The sequence below is a fragment of the Castor canadensis genome, chromosome 5, assembly GCF_047511655.1.
Source record: "Castor canadensis chromosome 5, mCasCan1.hap1v2, whole genome shotgun sequence".
In the NCBI taxonomy this organism is placed as follows: domain Eukaryota; kingdom Metazoa; phylum Chordata; class Mammalia; order Rodentia; family Castoridae; genus Castor; species Castor canadensis.
Window position 1 is genome coordinate 117229966 of NC_133390.1, and position 12397 is coordinate 117242362.

At 42.1% G+C, this 12397-nt stretch overlaps 1 protein-coding gene across 3 annotated transcripts in view; it reads left to right on the forward strand.

Annotated features, from left to right (window-relative positions):
• The first annotated feature begins 11959 nt into the window (after nt 1-11959).
• Nucleotides 11960-12397, forward strand: part of LOC141423317 (uncharacterized) — a 40607-nt gene continuing 40169 nt past the window's right edge. Inside the window, exon 1 of one of the 3 annotated variants that reach the window (XR_012448085.1) lies at nt 11960-12326. The gene's annotated coding sequence lies outside the window, so the exon portion shown is untranslated. Of the gene's footprint in view, nt 12369-12397 lie in introns of all 3 variants that reach the window. The other 2 variants (XM_074074005.1, XM_074074006.1) reach the window with 2 other exon arrangements.

The following is a 12397-nucleotide window of genomic DNA, read 5'->3' on the forward strand; positions in this document are numbered from 1 at the left end:
CTAGGGAAGGATGCACCTAGTGGCTGCTAGACCAATGTATCTCTACATACTCCTGTGTACATTCAGAATGTGTATTATATGGCACATTAGTACAGTACTTGTATTAAATTAAATGTCATTAAACAAAGATCTCTTTAAGAGGAAAGAAGTAACAGAAAGCAGAAGGAATATGTAGCCCCTATCACCACCCATCCATGGAAGGACCAAGATTCTCACCTCAGCAAGCTTCCTTCAACTCTCCTGCAATGCCACCCCTGTACCTTGGACCCTGTGTATGTGCCATCCAGGGACATGAATGTAGGGCCACCCTGTCCTTGTCCTCATCCTTCCTCAATTCTCTTCCTTCTAATCTTACCTTCTTTTAAAAGGGGCCTTACTTTTCAGACTGCCATCAACCCAGAGTATATTTTCTACTAAGTTTCTATGCTTGTACAACCCCTTCCTAAATTAACATACTCACCACTCCAGCCTTCCTGGTTTATCAAAGGCTGGAGGTAGAAAACACGATCTCACATGATCCACAGAAAACTGCAAATTCCTTTTACATGGCAGGTAGCTACAGGTTGACAAAGCATTTCCACATACATCATTCCACAGAATTCACACTTCTGCATGAATCCTGGCAAACCCAACAGCTGCCTAACTGGATTAATTGGACTTCAAGAACTGCACAACCAGCCCTAATGAATCCACTACCTTGGGTTGCTTTTCTACCTGCTCTGGCTATCTGGCTGGCATTTCTCACAAGTGACAACTCCAGGCATTCAGCATGCTGATGGTGAAAATATCAACAATGGGACACCTTCCTTCATGGAGCAGGTGAGTGGGGATGGGGCCACAGATTCCCCAGGAATTATCCAGACAGCACAGTGTGTGTGCTGGGGAAGAAAGAAGGACAGGGCCAGGGGACTCCCACCTCCAAGCCTGGCCTGGGACATATGGTATTCAATCCAATGGAGCAGTGGGGCTTTGGCCACCCACAGAGAGGGTAGCTTTGATTTCAGGCATGCTTTGTACCCTGGGGAATGAACTGTGGAGGATGGAGGGTGACCAGATTTTGGCTCAGAGGCACATGAGGGAAAATGGAGCATGTGTGCACAAGTCAGGAAAATGTGCAGGGCAGAACTGCACTTGTGATGCCAGCTATTTAGAAAGGAGACACTTGGGCCCACCATCAGGAAGAAGAAGGTGCACAAAAGATAAAGTTACAGCTCTCTAGCAAAGGCAGCTAGAAACTCCAGAAGGAGGGTGCTCCAGGGAGCCTGGATCTAGGAAAGGGGTGTGGTGTCTGGGGCTGCAGGCAGGGTAGGGGTGACAGGCTACCAGCGATGTGCAGATACAGGCTGTCCTGGTGCTCCAGGTAGTTCAAACCCCAGACATACCAAAACAAAAAATGTGGTATATCCACACGATGGGATATTATTCAGCCAAAAAAAGTATTGACACATGCTACAACTTGGATGAAACTTAAAAACATGCTAAATGAAAGAAGTTAGAAACAGAGATCACATTTTATGTTGTTCCATTTATGCCAAATTTCCAAACTGAAATAATCAGAGAAAAAATAATTAGTGGTTGGTTAGGGCTCTGTGAAAAGAGGAGAAACTATAGGTGACAGTTTTGATCAGAGGAAAGTATCTTAAAATTTACTGTGGTGGATGCTGTCAAGCTCTCACAATATGCTGAAAGCAACTAAACTTACTTTAAAGGATTATTTATCTTAATAGAAAAGTTTCCAAGGTGAAAGGGTGGGGGAAGGAAAGAGGAAGTAAAAGTTCTAGAAGCGTATCTTATCTCTAATTTGAGTGTGTGTGAGTCCATGTTAGATCTTGGCTTCTTACCCATTGAAATAGGCAGATAACCCTGTTAACTGGAAGTCTGGGATTTATTGTGGTGTCCTTCCCTCTGCCTGTAGTTTGTACATTCTGTTCAGTCCCTAGAAAGCTGACTTCTACACACTGTTACTCTATTTCAATCCTGCCTGTGGTACTAACAGATCACTACTCCCCTTACAGCACCCTAACCTCCAAGCCCTTGCATTAGTATCAGCTCCACCTTTTCTATCACAGTCCACTTAAATTAAGTCTACAGTTCTCATTCTTCTCTACAACTTAAGAATACAGGAAAAAGATCTTTAAAGAATAAGGCCCTATTACCTTGGCAAAATTTCTATACCCTTCATGAAGCACCCTGAATTGAGATTTCAGTGTTTTCACTCAAATGTCATAATGAGAAGATTATCTTTGGAGTCAGTAATAGAGTGCATTCTCTTCATTAAAAAAGGCCCTATTTTAGGGTTATGCACAATGGCTTATGCCTGTAATCCAAGCTACTTTAGAGGTAGAGATGGGAAGATCATAATTCTAAGACAGCCTGGGCAAAAAGTTATGATGGCCCTATTTCAAAGAACAACTTGTTCATGATGGTCAACACCTGTAATTGCAACATATAAGAGCTACGGTAGGAGGATCATGTTCAGCGGCTGTCCAGGGAAAGCATAAGAACCCTATCTGAAAAATAACTAAAGCAACATGGGCTAGGGGCATGGCACAAGTGGTAAAGTGCTTACTTAGGAAGCAAGATGCCCTGAGTTCAAATCCTTAGTACCTGGGACAAAAACAGACGTACAGATTAAGTGAATCAGAATAGAATACATAGGTATAAACCAACACAGCAATGCCCACCTGATTTTTGACAAAGGCACCCAACCCATATGATGGAAAAGAGACAGCCTCTTCAAAAAATTTTGCTTGGGAAACTGGGTGTCTGCATGCACAAACTGAAACTAGATTCATGTCTTTCACCCTGTACAAGTATCAACTTAAAATGGATTAAGGACCATAATAATACTTGAAACTCTGAATCTAGTGCAAGATACCATGGAACTAATAGGAATAGACACTGACTTTCTAAACAGAATTCAAACGGCTCAGCAACTAAGAGAAGGGATTGACAAATGGGACCACATGGAACTAAAATTCTTCTGAACAACAAAAGAAATAGTCACAAGAATGAAAAGGCCACCCACGGAATGGGGGAAAACTTTGCCAGCTATACATCTGACAGGAATTAATATCGAGAATATATTCAAAAACTAAACTCCAAAAAAATCAATGACCCAATGAAGAAATGCACAAATGAACTGAACAGAGCTTTTTCAAAGGCAGAAGTCCAAATGACCAAAAACTACAAAAGAAATGCTCACCATCACTGGTCATAAAGGAAACGCAAATCAAAACCATACCAAGATTCCACCTCACTCCAGTTAGAATGGCTATCATCAAGAATACAAACAACTAATGTTTTCAAGGATTTTAAAAAAAGGAACCATCATAAGCAGTTAGTGGGAATGGAAATTAGTACAATCAGTATGGAAAACAGTATGGAGGCTCCTCAAAACTAAAAGTAGAATTGCCATATGATTCAGTATTATCATTCATAGGGATATACCCGAAGGAATGTAAGTCAGGTTACAATAAAGCCTCCTGTACATCCTTGTTTATTGCAGCTTTATTCACAACAGCTAAGATATGGAAACAGTCAAGATGCTTCAATACTGATAAATGGATCAAAAATTGTGGCATTTATATGCAATGGAATTTTATTTAGCCTTAAATAAGAACGAAATTTTATTGTTTGCAGGTAAATGGATGGAACTGGAGAACATCAACTTAAGTGAAATTAGGTTAAGAAAACCAAAGGCCACATGTTTTCTCTCACACATGGACTAGAGACCTGATACACATTCAAGCAATATTATGAACAACAGGTCTCACTACGGGGAGCTCATTTATGAGAGAGAGAGAGGGTAAAAGGAAAATAATAAGGAGGTCAATATGGTGGTTGTAATTTTTGTACAAGAATGCAGAATTATTAAATCTTTTGAAATTACCATAAGAAGGGTAATAAAGTAGAAAGGCAAAAAATAAAGGGAATGAACCAATTCATGTTATAATACATATATATGGAAATGTCACAATGAAACATCCTGTATAGCTATTTGAATGAAACAAAAATGTGCTGGGCACCATTGGCTCATGACGGCAATCCCTGTGACTCAGGAGGAAGAGATAAGGAAGATCATGGTTTGGCAAATAGTTTGTTAGACCCTATCTCAAAAACACCTATCACAAATAAAGGGCTGGTGGACTGGCTCAAGGTATAGTCCCTGACCTCAAGCCCCAGTTCTGCCCTCCACACCAAAAACAAAAAAAAAATAGCTTGTTTTCAAAAATGAAGAACAGGAAGGGAAAACAAGTCCTGTCTAGGGAGTTGATAATACTTGTGGGGGTGGTGAGGATATAAGGAAATGGTGTTGAGGGTGAATAAGGTGTAAATACTATATACTCATGTATGAAAATGGAAAAAATGAGACCTGTTGAAACTATTCCAGAAATAGAGGGAGGGAGGATAAAGGAGAATAATGGAGGGATGAATTCAACTATGGTATAGTATAAGAACTTTTGTAAATTTCACAATGTACCCCCAAAATTATTTTTTAAAACTCAGTAATGTAAAAAAGCTTTTTAAATTATTGTGTTCTTTTCAATGAGTTTCAGAGACACAAGTTATGCAACCACACTTAATTGGCCAGTTTTCCTACAAACTCACACCCATTTGATTTATTATGCTAAGTGGATACTGTGCATGTTAGTTCTGATGACCTCATACCTCCTCACAAACATTATAGCACTGATATCACCCAATAGCAGATATGAGGAACAGAACTCTATGCTCCAAACACTTCTGACAATAGCGGCACCAGCACAGGTAAACATTCAAACTCTGCATAGATTTCCCTATAAAATAAGAAGGTTTGTCTAAATGATATATAAGGTTGGTTTTGGTTCTAATATTTTATTGATATTTTAGGTCACTTTTGCTCAACTGCACAGTTCTCAAATTTCTGACCCACAGAAAATGGGTAAATTATTATTTTTTTGTTTACTATGCTAAATGTTGGAGAAATCTTTTACACAGCTATAGGTAACTAATAGATGGTAGATGGCAGGCCCATCTGCTAACTACTGGGGGCATCCAAGACTGTTCCACAAACCTTAGGGGCTTGCACTGGGAGCCTAGGGGCATCTTGATACCTGCCATGGAAGAAAGTATCTATGGCCTCTGCAAAAATGCTACCAGTGCATTTGGTGGAGTGTTGATAAAAAATTCTTAAATGATACATACATGGTAAGGGAGCCAGGGTTCATGAACTCTTCCTCAACTCATCACTTCAAAAAGCATCAAACAGAAAAACACGTGAAGTGAAATCATTTCCACCAATGTTCTTGGAAAGAAGACATACTACCACCTCTATGCCAATGAGGAAGGAAATCCTAATGCACCAGAATCTATGCCTGAAGCAATCACTGGAATAGAAATGATTTCAATCATGATGTGCACATGGACACATGTATCAGGATACCCGGATATACACTGGGCATATTCAATGAATGCTGAATATTTCCTCCTCAGACAGTATGTTAGGGTTGAAATTTGCAATAGCAAGGTTGAGTCAAACCTGCAGTTAGTGACTTCCAGGAAGCATTGCTGACTCACATTATGTGGAATAGAGTACCTAATGGACACTGATACAGGAAATATTTTACAACCACCCATGTGCACACATTGACACACACAAACACTCCCATAGCATGGCTATGTCCCATGAATATTAAGTATTCTGGTGTAAGTGAATTCCTGGGCTTTCATCTAAGTAAAGTAACTTTCAACAGCACCAAAACTTCATGAATACCAGGAAACACTGGTTAACCTGGATAATTTCTTCAGACATTTGTTGCCATGGTATAATGTATCCTGCAGGCCAGAGAAGAGGTGATGTCAGAGCAACAGGTGCCTGGGCCTCTGAGTAACCTCCTTCCTTCCTTGCCAGTCTGCTAGCAGCACACCGTGAGATCGGATGTTCAGGGTGAGTCCCTAAAATCAATGCCACCTGTATACCACAGTGAGATCCAGGGTGGCCTGTTCTGCTCGGTAATTTCCAGGCCCAAAGTCACAAAATCCTGTGGACACTCCACACTGTGGGGTATGGTAGCTTAGGCTACCAGGTAAAGAATGGAATGCCCCAATCCTGCCATGCTAATGTCACCCATGTGCTCCTGCTGTCCCTGCACCATTTCCCTAGGCCCCACTTAACTGAGAAATCTTCCACACAAGACAGAGGCACCTTCCTCCAGCTTCTTCCTGCTTGGCTGGCTGGGCTGCCATAGCAACAGGCCAGGCAGGAGCTTCCTCAGGACTCTTCAAGTTCCAGGGGCTGTGAGCCCACTGTGACATCACCACCAAGACTTTTCTGATTGGTCACTGCATAAGCAGTCCCTCTAGACCCTGCCCCCTCCCAGCTCGAGCCACTTGTGTGGCAGTTTCCTGGCAAGATCTGATCTGAGGATAGCTTTTCTCCTCCAGATTCCCTCATCAGCTTGTTCAAGGTTCAAGTGGGATGACATTTCTGTCCTGTTCCAAAGAACTCCCAATCTGGAACCTACATTTTGGAGGTCAGGAGTGTTTCTGGTGGTTAGTACAAAAACACCTCAAAGCCTTTGCAGTTCCATCAGAAAGGAAAACTACCCCTACATTGGATGAGGCATTTTTTCCCCCCAGAACTACATCTCCCATCATGTGGGAGGTTATTCCCTTATGTGAGGAAAAATATAGTACACTGGGAACCAGGGGGTTTTGTTTCCAGGCTTCTGTGTTCCTAACTCCATCAAAACATGCAAATGCACACAGTGTCAGCCAAGAGCTTCAAAGTGACCATAAGAATTCACTTCATGTTGACAAAGAAATTAATTCACTTTGATCTGAGAAATACACCAGCCCACAGGGTGTAGTCAAGGAATGATTAATATTCCCTAGTAGGTGAAATTGTTACCATCTCTCCAGTGAACAGCAGCTTTCAGGAATACCAGAAACTATGGAATACCATGAAGCACTCAGGAAGGACATTCATTTCTACAAAGATTCTCTCACGGACAAAACACTACACCTTTCATTTATGGAACTGAACATATAAAGTCAGAGTGACACAAGACTGTTACTCAAAGTGACTTCAGGAACTAACCTAGCTTCTACCAATCAGTGATGGCAAGTTGAACAAGAGATATCAAACACACACACACACAGACACACACAGTGATGATATCCTAATTGTTATCTAGCAAATGAATTTCTTAACTTCTATCTACTGAATAGCCACATTGAACAAGACCAGAAGTCACTGAGCAACAGGACACCTGGGTGCATTCCATCCATTCCCACAGTGTTAAAGAGAGATTTTGATTCAAGGAGTCTTATGCATGCCTAAAGAGTGGATATGCTCAATGAGTGTGAAATAGTGTGTAGTATGAGAATTTATTAGAAAGAGCAAAGAAATTAATACAATGTGATACTATGAGTATTACACACACAAACACACACACATATACACACATACACACTGATGCTATCTGTGGGGGATCAGAGTGGTTAAGGTGACCTACCAGTGCCTGCTCTGTGTCCTCTTTGAGGTCCTTTGGTAAATTTTCCAGAAGCATCTTGGTTGAGGGTTGACCCAGTGTCTCTTGATATGGTCTATGCCTCCACTTCTGGGCTCTCTTGCAGCCAGAACCTCAACACAGAGGGAGATAGCAAGAGAGTGTTCTTTTATCTACAGGGTATCCAGAGAAATGATCTGGCTACAGTTGGTTTGGAATGTGGGCATCTGGTCATCAGGGTTCAACATTCTATGGTCCATCATCCAGAAAGTGAGGGCTTCTCTGGTGGTACTCACAACTGAAACTTCCTCAGACAAGCCCTCCCCAAGGTCTAGTAGGATGTTGCACTTTCACCCCCAAGTCTAGGTCATAGGATAGGTTGACATAGTCTGACTCACAAAGCCCACCCCAGTGGTCTGGGTACCATCACTGTTTTAATATTGAGGACACAGAGCTGGGGTCAGAGATGGCACCTACATTAATTGAACCAGGTATGTGACTCTTACAGAGCATTAGGGATCTCAGAACCTTCCCAGTCTTCCTGATTGCTCCCTTGGGGATCATCCTAGCACTCAATTCCCAGGAAGTCATCAGTTTTTCATCATGTCTAGTACCTGTATTTCCTGTGACACTATCAGGCAGTTGATTCAGGTAGGTAATGCACTAAATGAGTGTTGGGAAATTCAGAAGAAGGGAAGCAATAAGAATGGAATATAGATTGGATGTGGTGTTGCACAACTATAATTTCAAAACTAGGGAGGATGAGGCTGGGAGTATCAAAGTTCATATCCAGACTGGGCTAGATAGCCATACATGGACTCTAAACAAAACCAGAGAACCCCAAGTTAACATAGACTTGAGTTCCGTGGTTTTATCTAGAGAAAATCAAAAGTGTGCACACAGAGACAAATACATACAGACACTCAATGGCTTACATGAACACAAATTCATGTGCACACAGAGATGCTTACACATTTGCAAACAGATGCAGATAAGTACAAATGCTGTCATAGAAGTTCACGTGCACATGTATGATTATAACCACACATAAATGCACACTAAGGCAAAAATACATGCACACACATTCATCCTAATCCCAGGGTCTCCCTAAGGTGACCACAACTTCTCTTTTCCTTCTCAAAGAGCTACCCAGTTGCTAGTCATACACTTAGCCTCCTTTCCTGGAATTCCAACACCCATCATTAACCTGTCTACCAATACCTTGGTGTGGATCCTCCTTGTCCCACTCATAAAAGGAGTGTGGGCAGCCATCTCATGACTCACCCTTGATTCTGAGATCCTGGCAGAGGTGACAAATAAGGTCATCTATGTCTTGGTCCTAGGCTGCAAGGAAAGGCTTGTCTTGGTGACAAGGCTGCGGTGGGGCTCATGTGTTCAAGGCCCCTGTGTCTCTTCTGTGCTTCTAGGGAAAGGGACAGTACTAAGTGTAAACTGCTTCTGGAGACCAATCCTCTGAGGAACCAGCACCTTCAGGGAAAGGAAGCAGTGAGTGAACCCTGCAGTGACCGTGGTCATCCACTGAGTGCTGGATTAATTGTACATGTTTGTGTAAAAATCATACGTGTGACAAACATGTGTCACATGTTTGTAGCTGGTCAATCCCAGTCTCTATCCACATGTAATTTAAGCAGAAGTGCTGCTCAAAAAGGTGGTGCCCTACTAGTGCCTGGACTTCATCTGGTCTCAGTGGGACATAAAGTACAAGAAATACCGGGCACCCAGCATCCACACCACCATCAATCAGTTTGACACCATGGTTTCCTCTGTCATCACCACCTCCCTGGGAGACCAGAGCATGAAGGACTCAGATTAAGCCTGGGTGGTGGAACACTGGATTGAGTTATCCAGGGTATCCTGCAAGAGGCCTAGCCAAGAAAGCTACCACAATAAGATCTGCACAATCCCTCATGAGTCTCCAAAAGATTAAAAATCTCTCAGGTTGCTGGTAGCTAGGACTCATTACAAGACAATTTCTCACACTTGGCTCTCAAAGTCAGATTTATACTTAATATTCAAATCAACTCTATTCAACAGTCTAGGGCTTACCTTAGTGCTGAACAGGACAACACATACAAGGAAACAAGTTAAGGCTAGGACATGATAAATGGTGTATTATTTAAAATTTGAAAAATAAATACTACATTCCTATAGTTCATTTTGGATACATATCTGCCAAATGCATGGATGCTATTTTATTGTACCTGCCAATCTTTGAAGTAGAATCACCCAGGGTAGTTAGTTGTGCATTTCTCTTCAGGTGACTCTAAGTCAGCACTATCATAGTAAAAACAAAAATAAAACAAAAATACTTTGTTAACAGCATGACCTATTTTCTGGACACACAAGAAATTTTCATTGAAAAATAACTAGAAAACAAAGAAATGCAAACAGCAAAAAAAAAAAACCCAATATGTTCCTTATTCCACATTCTATTTTTAATAATTTGTGTACTTCTGCTTCATTTTGTATATAAACATACACATTTTAAAATGCAATCTGGGTGGGGTGGTTCAAGTACAGAGTGCCTCCTAGCAAGTGCAAGGTCCTTAGTTCAAACCCTAGCCTGTAAAAAGACAAAACAAAATCACAATTTAGACAACTCTACGGGTATAATTGGATATCTTTTTACCACTCATCATTACATTCTTTTAGAACATCACTTGACTGCTGCACCACACATTCCCTAGATCTATAATTTATTTATAGTCCCCCACTGCACTGTAGGTGAACGAGTAGCACAGAATTAAGCAGGAGGCCTTTCTCCTTATTTTTGCTCCCACACAAGTGCTCTGCTCCAGCAGCCATCTCAGGGCTCTTTCATGGTAGATGGACCATAAACCCCACTGGGATATTCATTTTTGTGTGGTGCTGGATCACATGCAGGACCTCATGCATGCTGGGCAAGCACTCTACCACTGAGCTACATCCCTAACCCTTTCATCTATACACTCCTAAATGTTTCCCACTTTTAAAGTTTCCAAAGTAATTGTTTCTCCTTGATAAATTAACTTGAGAATTTTAAAAGCTCTAATGCAGTGGCACATGCTTATAATCCCAGCTACTGTGGATAAATAGATGGAAGGTTTGTGATTTGAAGTCAGCCCAAGCAAAAGTTAGTGAGACTGTATATCTAAAAACAAGTCAGGCATGGTGGATCAATCCTATAATCCCAAATACTTGGGATCATCTCCATCTGAGACCAGTCCAGCCCAAAAGATGGGGTGGTGGGGAGAGAGAAAGAGAGAGAGAGAGAGAGAGAGAGAGAGAGAGAGAATAAGTGCAAGATCCCATCTCAAAAACAACATAAAAGCAAAAGGACCAGTGGTGTGGCTCAAGTGAAGTGGTAGCATGCTTGCCTAGTTAGCACATGGCCCTGAGTACCAACCACAAAATAAGAACAAAATAACGACAAAAGCTGTAATAGTTCTTATACTGTCTTGTTCTAAATTCTCATGCATAATGATTGTTATGTCTCTCATATGGATATCCTCCCCTTATGTCTTTGAATGACAGTTGCATTAACAGTTAAAATCAGTATAAGCAACTTAGAAGCATCTATTAAAACTTAAATGTATGTAACTTTAATATCCTGTAACTCCACTTTTTGCCACAAACCCAGGGGAAACACTTGAGCATCTATAAGAGACATCCTCAAGGATCATCTACAATCATGAAAAGCTGGAAGCAGTCATCAGAGGGACAGGACCAACTGCACTGTGGTACAACCATTTTCAGAAATCACAACAACAGTCATGACAAAGGAGGGGAAGTCTACATGACCATAGAAGGTTGTGCAAAGAGAAAATAAACATATTTTAATAACTTAAAGTACACACATGCAAATGCACTGAATTCTTTTTCTATGAGGTCTGGGGTTAAAGAGAGTCAGAATTGAGAGGGGATTCAGCTGTATTTGCAATATGTGAACTTGCTAATAGCACATTACTTGATAATTTCAAAAAAATAAAGTGAATATATAAAATGGTTAACAATATAAAGAAATAGAGATTAAATTCATGCAGGTCAAACCTTACCTGTGCAAAAAGTTCTCTTCTGCTAGTTGAATTTGTAGTATTCCACCCTTCAATTTCATTTAAAAATATTAAATAATATTTTTGCAGCACACACGTTTTTTAAATATTTAGTAACAGGAGAAATAGGCTTGTTTATCACAAAGAGGCACCTAAAAGTAGAAGAGCCAGCTCTGGTTAGTCATTCCTATAATCCCATCTACTCAGGATGGGACAGCAAGAAATACTGTGGCTTATTGCACAAGCAGGAAATCAGGTTGCTTTGGAGTAGGATGACGTCTTTGGAGGACTTGCAGACAGTCCAATGAGGTGGAGTCTTCAAGGGATGAGACCCCGTGTTCCTGGAGAAGTGGCCATGGTGCAGGGCCAGGGCCAGCTGAGGGTCCACGCTCTCCTCCCCCTGCATGCTCGGTACCAGGCACCGGGGTGAGCACGGCCCCAGCCCTGGAGAATCAGGCTGCTGCCAGCATCCCAGCACCGGCAGGGGGATAAAGTGCACTAGAGAGTGAGATAAGTAAACACTCAACTTTGTTCACTGCAAAGCAACCGCAGCATGGCTGCTGGCAGGGGGCCAGCAGGGGTCGCCTTGGAGCGGCGCCTACACCAGAAGCTCGAGAAGGGCAGGGCCTCCGCACGGATTCCACGCCCACTGGCAGGCCTTGGCTTGCTGTGTTGGCCCCACAGCCAGGCAACGCTTGCCCCACAAGCCGGGCGGACTCAGAAAGTGGGGAAGGTGATCAGCGTGGGACGGCGGCACTCCGGAGCAGGACTTGGCAGTGCTGTAGGTCCCTCCTCCTACCAGAGGAGCGTCCTCCTGGCCCAGGTGGTGGGGATGGGGCGGGAATGGGGGGG